Below are 13936 nucleotides of genomic sequence, written 5' to 3' on the forward strand. Positions count from 1 at the left end.
GCGTTCGGCTTTTTCCGGCGTAAAGTTACCTCTGCTATATGAGGGGTATGTGCGGCGTATCCTATGTTAAGTATGCCCGTCGTTCCCGCGTCGAATTTTGAAAATGTTATGTCGTTTGCGTAAGTCGTTCGCAAATAGGGCTTTGCGTAAGTTACGTTCACGTCGATACCAATGAGGCTTTGCGGCGGATTTTCGAGCATGCGCACTGGTATTGTTTCACGAACGGCGCATGCGCCGTTCAAAATAAACGTCAAAAACGCGGGGTCAAGTAAAATTTAAATACTACACGCCCCCAACATCCCCATTTGAATTAGGCGGCCTTACGCCGCAACACATACGTTACGCTGCCGTAACTAAGGGCGCAAGTTCTTTCTGAATACAGAACTTGCGCCCAAAGTTACAGCGGCGTAATGTATCGGAGATACGTTACGCCGGAAGAAAGATACGCTCAGGTATCTGAATCCGGCCCAATATGTATTCTGTTACATATTTTTGAAAAAAAATCCCAATAAGCATATATTGATTGGTTTGCGCAAAATCTATAGAGTCTATGGGATATATACTGTATTTTTTTTTTTTTATACTAGTAATGGCTGCGATCAGCAGCTTATAGTGGGACTGCGATATTGCAGTGGACAATTGGAAATTAACTGACACTTTTGAGGGAAAGAAAATCCATCACTTCCCACATACATAGGCAGAGCTCCAACCTGTGTGTCTTCCCGACGATCTGTGGGTGCTGGCAGACATACATTGACTGGCACCGGCTGATCGGCTTCTGCTGTGACAAACCACAGCAGAAGCGGCACACCCCCTAACCAGAAGTGTAGAATCACATATATAAATACATGATTCTGCACAGTGCGGCTGCCCTGTAGTAAATCTGCTACAAGCGGTTAATGTACTAATTAGGTATTGGGGGTTATTTACAAAAGGAAAATCCACTTTGCACCCCAATTGCAAACTACAAGTGTAAAGTGCACTTGAAATTGCACTGAAAGTACACTTGGAAGTGCAGTCGCTGTAGATCCGAGGGGGAAATGCAAGGAAAAAAAAAAACAGCATTTTAGCTTGCACATGATCGGAGAATAAAACCAGCAGAGCTTCCCCTCATTTCAGATCTACCCCTCAGATTTACAGCGACTGCACTTCCAAGTGCACTTTCAGTGCAATTTCAAGTGCACTTTTCACTTGTAGTGCAAAGTGGATTTGCCTTTCGTAAAAAAAAAAAAAAAACATTGTGTGGCTATTGCAAGCAACATTTAACCTACACAATCAACTACATCCTTCATTGAGCCTTCGGAAAATATTCTCAGTGCAGGTCAAAAGTAGGCAGCTTAATTTCTCAACTAAAGTAATGAAATAACAAAAAAATAACTAATGTCTAAGTTTTATGAATTGTACATCCATGCACAATCAAAGGTAAATCTCTTTTTTTTATTTATTTTTTATCTTTAGATGTTTTTAAAGCATACAGGCAGAATGTGTTGAATGCATTAATGTATAATTATTGGATACACATGTCTGGCATGTGACCACACCAAAGGCACTGACCTTTCCAAATCTAAATGAAATCAAAGGCAGCTTTCAAAAATATGAACACAGTTGTCAGGCCGTCGTCTTCATTTTGTGTATGTAAACAAAACAATATTAGAGTTCAGAAGGATGAATAATTGTTAACATTTATAATGTGTTTCCTTTGACACTGAGGAATTGCATAGTTTACAACACCAACAGTGTTTTATGTCCATGTATGTTTAGCAAATAGACATCCATTACCAGATATGATGACCTTTGGCAATGAGAACAATCATTTCATGGCACTGTCATGTGTACAAGGTCCCAATGCTAGGAATTCCACAATCAGTCTGTCATTTCCTGTAATGTGCTTACATCCATGATGGAGGATGGAAAACAGGAAGGACTTTTATAAACACTGCCATTAGTTTTACTTTCTCTAATTGCACTACACACAGAAAGGACTTTAAAGTTTCTTTGTAAACGGTTAATGTGTGAGAGGCCACAGCTATAACAACGTGTCATTTTAGTGACAATGCAGCCAGCCAAACATGAGCCTGATACCACAATTAACATAATTTAGCCAGTGCTCCAGTTCTGTAAATGTCCGTCCCATCCTTGCTTGTCAACAATGTTTTTCAATACATATTTTCTTTTTTCTTGAATGAAGATTATATTCTAAAATAGATTTATTAATTAATTACACAACATAATTAATTTCTTGACATTTCTTCTGCTGCTCTGTCACAGGTTTGGGGCAGGAAGTAGACTGAATGAGTGGATGCATTTCGGCCTATGGGCCATCGTCAGAGGTATTCATAAGGATAAAAAACAACAAATTTCAATGCAAAACAATGTACCGCTTTCACATTCAAAAATACTGACATAATCAGACCACCAAGGAGGTTAAATGAAACCTATAACATTTGAATGTTTTCTTTCTTATGTTATTTTAACGACCAACATGTTTTACAAATGCCAGGCAGGACATTTATGTGGATGAGAGCTGAAGGGCAGCTCTCTTGTTTAGCAGGACAGACCTCCTGGATTAGTCAGTTACACACAGGCTGCAACAAGCAAGAAGGAAGGATTTTTATTTTGTTATAATATGGCAGGGGTCTTCAAACTATGTCCCTCCAGTTGTTCAGGAACTACAATTCCCATCATGCCTAGTCATGTCTGTGAACATCAGAGTTTTACATTGCCTCATGGGATGTGTAGTCCCACAACAGCTGGAGGGCTGTAGTTTGAGGATCCTTGTAATATGGTATGCAAATGAGTGTCTTAAAAGACACTGCTAATCTCCCTGCTAATATAGTAAATATATAGAGTATGACATACAGTATATATGTAAAACAAGAATAACAGTGGTTTATAAAGTAAAAAATACCTAAAAAATACCTACTTTTGTTTTCAATTTACCTTTAACCCATAATACAATTTTTTTTGTTTTGCAAATAATCATTATATGTACTATATGTGTTATGCAATATATTAATACCAAGCCTTGGTAGATTTTGTGAAAAATATAGGTTTCCTTGCGCTGTCACAATAATATTTGATGCATTCTGTGAAATTGTTCATGCGAATTATGAATTGAGAAATCAATAACTCAGCGCTGGCATTATTAAGAGTGTAAAATAATTCACAGGCCAGAACGCTTTACAAAGGCTTGTCTAGGATGTCATGAGGGACCTTAAGTAATTAGCAGCAGCAGAAACCATTTAATAGTTAACAGATTATTTCTTTAAAAAAAAAATCCAGCCGTATAAGCACACACTTATGTGTTACAATGTAAATTCTACCTGATATCAATACCATCTTATGAAGATTAATTGAATGCCGGGAACAACTATATCTAGCCTAATAAGGGGCATAAACACAACTATGCCACTGTGAAAATCAATCTTATTGTTAAGACAGCGGTTGCAAGGACGAAATGCGCTGAGCTTATTAATCAGCATTGATTGTTCGCGGGGCAGCCACCAATGTAATTAACACTTTTGCTAGAAGAAATCACTTTCACAGCATGGACATGTCACTCATAAGCTGTTGCTGATGCATTACCAATACGGTCTATGCTCTGCTTCATGTAATTAGGTTGATCTGCACAAACAAGATTTTCGGCCAATGGCTAACGTCCAGAGGGAATACCCACAGATCAGCTGTAACTGGATGAGACTGGCAAAAGAGGTATAAACAATGTAAATAGGATTTACAGTTGTCTATAACATTGGTTGAATTGTTTCTGACTTAGTAATGGTCAATTTGTATGTGTAGTTTGTTCACACTTCACAAAGCCCCAATGTGATGTTGGAGAATAACTCCAAATATAGGGCTTGTGTCTAAGTTCTCACTAAACATTACCCAATTTTATAGACCAGCATCCCTCTCTGTGTAAAAACAGGATTCATATATTTCTATAGCTCACTCATACATAGCAGAATTTATAATTCCAGCACCCCTGTATTGCTCTCCTTTCATGATATTGATGGCAACAAAGACATTAAACATGATTTCCTTCCAATATTATTGGGCTTGTCTCTTGTCTCGAATTCAGGTGCGATTTCAATAGACATCTGTGCATGAAGCCACACAAATGTCTATCAAGTAGCACCTGAAATCGCGCTGACCTTGCTACTTAGAAATCGTGCTACTTCAAGTGAAGTAGCGCAATTTCAAAATATCATCAATGTGAACCAGGGCTAATGCAATTAATTAAAGTGCATGAAGTGATGTAAGTGCAAAATAGGTCCTTTTATTTGTGCAAGAAAGTGCTATAGTGCTCCGCGTCCCAATGGAGTTAATTATCCTCCTCCCAGGGATGGTGTAAAATTCCAAAATCACCAGATGGGTTGGACTCCTTTGCCTTCTTATACATATACATACCGTATTTATCTTTCTATAACGCGCCCCGGCGTATAGCTGGCACCCCCAACCTAGAAGAAAAATTCCTGAAAAAAAAAATACTTACAGTTTGGATGCCCGGCGTCCATCGCGTCCATCGGTGGCCTTGTATATGTCCGCCGACATATACCGAGATATACCGCCGACATATACAGAGCGCAGTACACTCGGGTATAGTTGGACAGGCTCGGCTCCTCTCGCGTAAAGGACGTACAGAACGCACAGGACGTGACCGCGAGCGGAGCCGAGCCTGCTCGACTATACCTGAGTGTACTGCGCTCGGTATATGTCGGCGCAGTGGTTCAAACAAAGTGCAGGAAGTGGGTATCGGCGTATATCGCGCACCCACGATTTTGCCCTGATTTTCAGTGCAAAAAAGTGCGCAGTATACGCCGATAAATACGGTACATATATCCCCAAAATTATTCTACTGTCCATTTATTTTTTGTTAGTCTTAAGGGCCATACACACAGGCTGAATATCGGGGGCATTGGCCAGTTTAATAGAAGCCGGCTGACATTTGGCTCTTGTGTATGGCAGCTGGTCCGACAGAAGATGTTCGGCCACATTTTGTTGAAGGAGCATTACCAAAAAAGGTCTGCCTATTGGCATCCGCTCACTGGTATGTTCTGTCAGAACACAATAGCTCAGCGGGGGAGATCGCTGTGCTAACATTGCATAGTTAGTACAGCAGATCCTCCCGAGCTCCTCATTTTTTATTAAATTTTTTCGTTTAGCCCGCTGGGTTGAACTAAAAAACTAGTAGTTTGTACTAGGCATTACAGTAAACACATTTTAGATTGAGTAAATTGCAACCATATAAAATCCTTTTTAGAATGATTTCAGCTTAAATTTGAAATGCAGTATTTGCCTGTACATGCAGCCCATGCCCCACAATTTAACAACATTCCACAAAATACAACCAAAATTAAAAAAAAGACACCACACAAATTACTGGCATATATAATGGCCGCGGCACTTTATTGGTTTGCAATAAATCATAATATTTATACATTTTTATTCAACCAAAAATATTCAAGTAAATATTAATATCTATCTATAAGCTCAGTTATTGGAACTCGAGCCATATTAAATTAAAAGATCATTAAATGTCCCCCCTAGAAATCCAAGGTAACCAACCACAAGTGCCAGCGACAAAGGGGGGAAAGGGTGGATATCTCTTTTGCCAAGGCTTGACCAACTGTGGAAAACCTATGTAATTCTTCCGTATTTATAGCTCCCAGGATTTCTAGAAACATGCAAGACTTTTAATTGGTTAAAAATTCTCCTCATGAAATTTAAAGAGACAGTAACTTAATTACATATAACCCTATTTCCTTACAAACTTGTATGAAAAATTGAGTGGGAGGGGCGGGGCTGCAGCAAGCCTATGATGGCAGGCCCGAATAGATGTTCCCTCCTTTTCCATTCTTGCAGCTAATTATTATTTGTAAAGTTCACAACATAGCCACAAGTAGTAATTCTGCATGATAACTCAGTGTTTCTCAACTCCAGTCCTCAAGGCGCCCCAACAGGTCATGTTTTCAGGATTTCCCTCAGATGAAACAGCTGTGGTAATTACTAAGGCAGCAAAACTGATCAAATCACCTGTGCAAAATAATGAAAAGCCTGAAAACACGACCTGTTGGGGCGCCTTGAGGACTGGAGTTGAGAAACACAGTGATAACTAATATCTCTCAGTGTTCAAAATGTAATTCATGGGCACTGAAGCAACACCAGAATGGGGAGTTAAAGGGGACAGCCGTTTAGGCTCCCCTTTCCTCATGGGGTCACGGCATCAAAAGGAAGCTAAATAGTTAAAGGTGCAGGCTGTAGTTTAGCTAGGTTAGGTTAAGCTAGTTAATAGTGAAGGGTAATAGGAGGTCAGAAGGTTATTTTAGGTCAAAGGGAGGTGAAGTTTCTAGAGGTTAAACAGGTTAAATCAGGATTGGCCAGTCAGGTCAGGTGGGTTCAGAGGGTTCTGGAAGATGTAGAGGTCAAGCTAGGATTGGTTAGTAAGGTCAGCTGACAGGTTAGAGATCATTCTAGAAGGGGGTGCTGGCCTATTTAAGGATCAGTTCTGAGGGGGTCAGCGCCAGTTTTCAGAGAAAAACCAGAAGGTGAAGCTCCGTCTGTTATTTCCCAGCAATATGGAAGGCTTAATCCAGCAGCTAATAGAGAAAGCAGAGGCAGCAGGAGGAGAAGCGTGGCTTCAGCAGTGCCTCAACTTACCTTCACACCAGGGCTATGAGGAAAGCAGCTCTGCAGCAGGATCGAGCGGGAGCATCTGTCAGCAGCCATGTGTGCTTGCAGCAGAGGCGGCGTCTGGTGATAATTTTCTTCCGGAGGTCGCAGAGGGGAATGACATTGCGGAGGAGGAGCCGTATGTACGGAGGACCAGCAAGAGGAAACGCCAGGGGAAAGGAGCTGTAAGTTCAGCTCCACCCACAGCAGCCGACGGTGTCCCGGATGTCTCTTTTTTATCTTACAGGGGTCGGTGCGCTGGCGATGTTCAAAGCAACAGGGGCAATGGACGGAGCTCCCGGGGACCAGCAGCATCGGTCGGAGGTTTCCCCCCACGAGCAGGAGTTCAAATGAGCCAATCAGGCTCCAGCTGGGGCAAAAGATGAGGGAGCAAGTCTATTACACCAACCCAGCATGAGGAGCAGAGAACCAGCAGCATTTCTGTGCGGTGCACATCGCCCATGTCAGCCCCTGGAGTAAGCGGGACTCGGGGGCTGGAGGGTGAATGTAACAAATCATCACAAATACCTGTACTATCTCTGTTAGAGCAATTAATTAACATTGTTAAATCTCAGCAGCAATGCGCTGTGGGAGGAAAAGATGACATAGCAGGAGTTTGGTCAGCAGTAGCAGATACTCCTAAGGTTACACCACAGCTAGCTTTGCCATCTGTACATGAAACTGATGTTGTTACAGCAATGAGTGGGCAAGAAAAGGCTGACAGGGAATGCATGCCATGTTTGTTATCACCATTAGGTTTCCATCTATCTGCTCAGGTTAAAGAGAAAATATGGAAAAAAGAGTATATAGATTTAAATACGATTCTCCCTGCTACTAGAGAAACCAAATATGAAAGGAATGATAAATCTGAGGATAAGCGTCGTAGACCTCTGATTAAATCCTTTTACAGTTGGTTACAAGCATTTCTAATATATGCTAGTGTGCTATGTGAAAAATGCCCAGTATTAAACCCTTTGTTATTTCAGCATCTTGATATTATCCTAGAAGCTTATAGAAGTTTTAGTGGCCTGTCATAGTTGTCATATGACGAGGCTTTCAGGCAAAAACTAGCTGTGCAGCCGTCATTGCAGTGGGGTTCTAAGGATGTTGGCCTTTGGCTAAATTTATTTTTGCCTCAGAAACAGACTTTTGGGCGTCCAGCAGTAACGACAACACCAAACCAGAACATTACTCCCTCCAGTTACAAGAAAGGATTATGCTTTGCATACAATGATTCGCAATGTAGATGGATGTCGGCTTGCAAGTATAAACATGAGTGCGCCTTTTGTGCTAGTAGCCACCCCATAACAAAGTGTTTTCGTAAGCTACAGGCGCACTCTAGGGATGGTTTTCCAAAAAGCAACCACTCTGGTGATGCTCCCAAGAATACTGCCATGGTTACACATTTATCCAAACCAGCGGATGGCCTCTCTTCTAACTGAGGGTTTTATGGTACGTTTTCAACTCCCAAGTTTTCAAGGTACTGGTTGTACAATTGTTGATAATTTAAAATCAGTAAAAGACACACCACATTTGGTAAGGCCAAAACTGGTTAAGGAAATTCAAGCCGGTAGGATGGAAGGTCCATTTGATCAGCCACCATTTAAAGATTTTAGGTTTTCACCTTTGGGTTTGGTTCCTAAGAAAGAACCAAACGAATATCGCCTCATACACCATCTTTCATTCTTTGTTGGCAGTTCTCTCAATGACACAGACAATGCATCTGTGTCTTACACGTCATTTGATTCGGCCATAGAAAAGCTTCAGTTATTAGGAAAAAATTGTTTAATGGCAAAAGGAGACATCAAGTCTGCATTTCGGCTTCTTCCTTTGAATCCTAGTTGTTTCAACTCTTTAGGTATTTGTTTTGAACGTCAGTTTTATGTGGATAAAGTTTTACCAAAGGGATGCTCACTCTCTTGTTTTTATTTTGAAGCTTTTTCGTCCTTTTTGGAGTGGGTGGTAAGTATGGTATTTGGTTCCCAGTATTTTATTCACTATTTGGATGATTTTTTATTTTTGGGTCCTGAAGGTTTTCAGCTATTGTCCTCGTTCCAACTGGTTTGTAAATATTTTGGAATTCCGTTGGCCGAGGAAAAAATAATTTATCCTACTACGTGCATTGAGTTTCTGGGAATTACTTTGGATTCAGTCACCGGGAAATTCAGATTGCCTGATTAAAAAATCTATAAGTTATCCTAATTATTAAATATGTTCCTGAGAAAGAGTAAAGTGACACTAAAATAAATGCATTCTTTACTGGGACAGCTGGCATTTGCAACAAGAGTATTGCCAATGGGTAGGGTTTTTTCCAGACAATTATATGCTGCTATTTCAGGCTTAAAAAAACCCTCCGCTCATATTAGATTAACATCAGATATAAAACAGGATTTAATGGTCTGGTTAAAATTTTTAGAACACTTTAATGGCAGGACGTTGTGGCAGCAAGGTTTTATTCTTGACAGTGACTTTAATTTATCAACCGATGCAGCTGGCTCGGTTGGTTTTGGCGCTGTTTGGGGTAATCGTTGGTGTGCATCCTCCTGGCCACCTAGGTGGATCAACAATGGTTCTGTATAAACATTATTTTATTGGAATTGTTTCCAGTAATAGTGTCTTTAGAGATTTGGGGCCACTTCTTTGCTAACAGAAGGTTATTGGTGAGTACTGATAACAAAGGAGTGGTATTCGCAGTCAATTGCCTTTCTTCCAAATCCCCTGCGGTGGTGTCATACTTGAGACATCTGTTTTTTCTCTGCCTAAAATGGAATGTTTGGTTGAAAGCGAAATACATTCCTGGTAAGAATAATGTAATTGCTGATGCTCTCTCTCGCCTGCAGATGGACCAATTTTTCAAGTTGTTACCGGGGGCCGAGCCAGTTGGGGTACCCTTGCCTTCCCAATTGTGGGATCTAATTTTATTCTACAGAACATTCAGAATTCAGTGGCCCCATCTCAGTGGAAGAATTACACTTCTTCGTGGCTCCTGTGGTCAACTTTCTTAGGGTCTTTAAGGAGGTCGGTGGCGGATCATTCAGAGCACTTGGTGCTTCTGTTTCTCCAGTCCTTACTTCAGAAACAATACTCTTGGTCTTCCATTAGTAAAATTTTGTCAGGGGTGTCCTTCTTCTTACGCCTTTATGACCTCCCCCTTGTCACAGTTTCTTTTCAGTGCGGCAGGTTTTGAAAGGGTACAAGAAGGGTATCAGTCAGAAGGATGGTAGGTCTTCCATTACCCCAGCCATATTGAAGAGAATCTGTAAAGCAACTTTGTTGATATGCTCCTCTGATTATGAGGCTATCTTGTTCAATTCCGTATTTACTTTGGCATTTTTTGGGGCTTTAAGAATCTCAGAACTTCTACCCGCCTCAAAGGCTGGCAAAGGGGGGTTTTTATTGTCCAGTGTGATAATTCGAAGTGAGGGTCTTCGCCCTTTTTTTTCAGAGTTAGTGGGTGTAGGAACTTGGGTTAATTTGACTAGCTGTAAGGATAGGGTGGTTTGCCCAGTTTCAGCTCTCAAATCTTACCTTACAGTCCGTCCCGCTGAGTCTACCTTATTATTTATTCATAGGGACGGGTCTCCTGTAACCATTTACCAGTTTTCGGCAGTACTAAAGAAGTGCCTTGTGCAGCTTCAGTTAGGACATCTCAAATTGACAACTCATTCATTTCAAATCGGAGCTGCAACTGAAGCCGCTAGGATTGGGCTTGAAGAGAGTACCATAAAAAAGATAGAGAGATGGAAGCCAGATTCCTACAAACTTTACATTCGCCCAAGTTAATTATTGTTTTATTTTAAGTTTCTCACCACACAGTGTGGATTATAATTCACTCTTTTGTTTTTTGGGCATAAAAATTAGCAAGGAATAGAGTCTATTCGGAAGAGATTGGGCATGGATCCTTCAGCCTTCCGAGTTTATTGGTATGGACGAAGGGGTATTGTATGGGAGGATTTGGTTTTCGAATTATGTAGATTGTACGCAATCCATAATGCTCCTGATATTTTAATTTTACATATTGGCTGTAACATTCCGGTTTTTGAAATTGACCTCCCCAGGTACAGTGCTGGTTTTCTCCGAGATTATGCCACGGTGGTCAGAATCTATGATTTTCAAACCGCTTGACAAAGTTCGTAAACGGATAAATAGAACAATGCAGAAATTTCTTGCCCCAACGTTGGGCATGTCTTTTCGCCATGTGGTGCTCGAAGGTAATGTAAAGGGTTTATATAGACATGACAGAATACATTTATCAGATATTGGTTTGGATATCTTTAATGCAAACCTACAAACATACATAGAGATGGCCGCGGTCTGGGGGTAGGTGGACAGACAGATGGGGGTAGGTGGTTGGGAGATTTAAGGAAAAGTTTACGTTGAAATGCTGTTTCAGCTCGAGTCTCAGTGGCTGGGTTGAATATTTGGTTATTGAGATAATATTTGGTTTACGTTTTTTATGAAATAAAGCTGGTGTTATACTGATAAAGTTATTAAACCAATGAATCAGGCCGTGACCAATATTTTGCAAAAGATGTATTTATTGAGAAATAATAAAAAATATTATTTAATATATTTTTGTTGTGTATTTATTCTCTGTGCATGTTTGAGTATGCATGATTCCTGTGATCACATGGCTCTACTCCCACTAAATGAACAGGGCTGTAATGAATGGAGATAATCATTAAAAATGAAAAAACTTTCAGCGCAAAAAATGTTGCCAATAAAAGCATCAGGCAAACAGTGTAATGTACCGTACAAATACATTTATATAAACTTCTGCCACATGATTTTTAATTCTGTTCAGCCAGTTATATGAGACCTCCACCGCTACCATACAGAACATCACTACCTTCTGGTTCAGCTTTCCACTTTATTGTGTTGCCTTACTGCCTTCAGCCTGCCCTTTGGAAAATCAGTCAGCGTCATTACACTACCATCGACCAGTACACAGGTAGGTGACCAGGAAGCTGTAAAATTTAACCAGGAAATAATATAATTATCTGGCTGTCTATAAAGTGTGGCTGGTGGATTGCAAACCCTTTGGTATAGGCACATAAGATAGCAGGAGACCGATCCCAAGACACGTTCTGCATGTATACCAGCTGTACATAAAATCATTTTTTTAGGCCTAATTGAAGCCTAACATTTTGTATTTTTTATGTGGTCAGGCTGCATAACCATACCTCCCAACTTTTTGAGACAGGAATGAGGGACACCTATCAGCAAAAGTATGTAGGCCCCCTTAAACAAGAATTGTATAAAACGATTGGTTAAACCCACAAGTGCTTTTTTTACCACTACTATTCATTTGTATTGGCTTTTGGAATTTACAAATGCAGACATTTAGAAATCAGATGAAAGGTTTAGCACTGGAAAACACTTTTTGATAGGTAAAAAGTGCATTTTATATACAACTATATAGATCAGACCAAAATGAGGGACACATGAGGAATAATGAGGGACACAGGGACATTGCCCCAAATCAGGGACAGCCCATCAAAATCAGGGACAGTCCCTTCATATCAGGGATGGTTGGGAGCTATGCAGGGCCGGACTGGCCAACCGGGAAACCGGGAAAATTCTCGGTAGGCCGCCTGCTTTTGCCTGCTGTCACACTGCCTCAGTCTGCCTGTCAGTCAAATATAATCAGCGGCGGGCCGCAGCCGCCGCTCTTTTCAATTGTGCAGGGGTTACGGCTGCACTGAGTTCCCTGGGGCTGCTTTTGCATACCTGAAGACTGCGGTAGTTCAAAGCAGCCGCAGGCCGGCGGGTTGCGGCCGCCATGCTCGCCGCCGCAGTTGCCTTCTTGAACTAGTCCTGACGTTTTGTTTCTCCTGCTCGGCTCCTCCCCTTAGACACATGATCAGTGATGCTACTCACTGATTAGCTAGGTAGCTTACCTAGCTAATCAGTGAGCAGCATCACTGAGCATGTGTCTAAGGGGAGGAGCCGAGCAGGAGAAACAAACGTCAGGACTAGTTCCATCGTCCCGTGCGGCGCCAACACCGCCTACAAAGTCTCTGCACGGTCACGAGTGAGGGGAGAGCCGCAGAGGAGAAGTGAACGGCGTCGCCACCCTGCCTTGGAGCACAAGGTGAAGAAATACATTTTAATGCAATTTATATAATGAATCTCTCTCTTACCATATCTGCACCCCCCCCTTCTCTCTCTGTCACCTACCTTTGCTGCCCCTGCAATAAAATTGAAATCTGTATAATAATCTCAGAGAGGAGGGGGGGGGTGCACCGTGCAATGAGAGAGATTATTATACAGGTTTAGGTTACAATTTGCACCCCCCCCCCTGTCTGTCACCTTTGCTGCCCCTGCAAATTGTAATAAAAAAAAAAGGCCAAAAGCGCCCAAAAAATTCCCACCTGTCCTCCTGCGGCTGCGCCTGCCTCCCGCACTATAGCCCCGGTGGTACGTCACTTTACCTGAAAAATTTGGTTTCTTAGCTGTTGGCAGTATGGAGGAGTGTGACAGGCACCCCCCATGCTCATTTACGAGTGTGACCGGCTACTCGGCCAGATTGACATTTGTTTGACTGGTGCCGTCACCCGTCACGTGAGGTTGTTTCTTAGGCTACTTTCACACTGGGGCGTTGTGCCGTCGGCAGTAAAGTGTCAGTATTTTAGCAGCGCTTTACTGTAATTTTTGCGGCGCTATTCAGCTGCTAGCGGGGCGCCTCATAGACTTTTTTGAGCGTCCTCCAAGCACAATGTTAGCGGTCCAAAAGGATAAAAAAATGGCCGCAAAGCGCCGCTGCAGCAGCGCTTTGCTGGTGGTTCAGCGCCGCTGCCCATTGATTTCAATGGGCAGGGGCGCTTTAGAAGCAGTGTGTACACCGTTCCTACAGGGCCTCAAAGATGCGGCTAGCTGGACTTTTTTGAGCATCCTGCCAGCGCACCGCTCCAGTGTGAAAGCTTTCGCATTGGAGTGAGAAGAGAGGCTCTTTCAGGGCATTTTGCAGGAGCTATTTTGTAGCGCCTGCAAAGCACCTCAGTGTGAAAGTAGTCTAAGACCCCTTTCACACTGAGGCGCTATAACGCAAAAAATAGCGTCTGCAGAGCGCCCTGAAAGAGTGATTCCATTCACTCCAGTGTGAAAGCCCAAGTGCTTTCACACTGGAGCGGTGCGCTGGCAGGACATTAAAATTTTTCCTGCAAGCAGCATCTTTGAGGCGCAGTAGGAGCGGCTCCTAAAGCGCCCCTGCCCATTGGAATCAAAGCGACACTTTGCGGCCATTAAAAGCACCCCGCTAGCGGCT

This window comes from Rana temporaria, chromosome 1 (genome assembly GCF_905171775.1).
Source record: "Rana temporaria chromosome 1, aRanTem1.1, whole genome shotgun sequence".
NCBI classification, from domain to species: domain Eukaryota; kingdom Metazoa; phylum Chordata; class Amphibia; order Anura; family Ranidae; genus Rana; species Rana temporaria.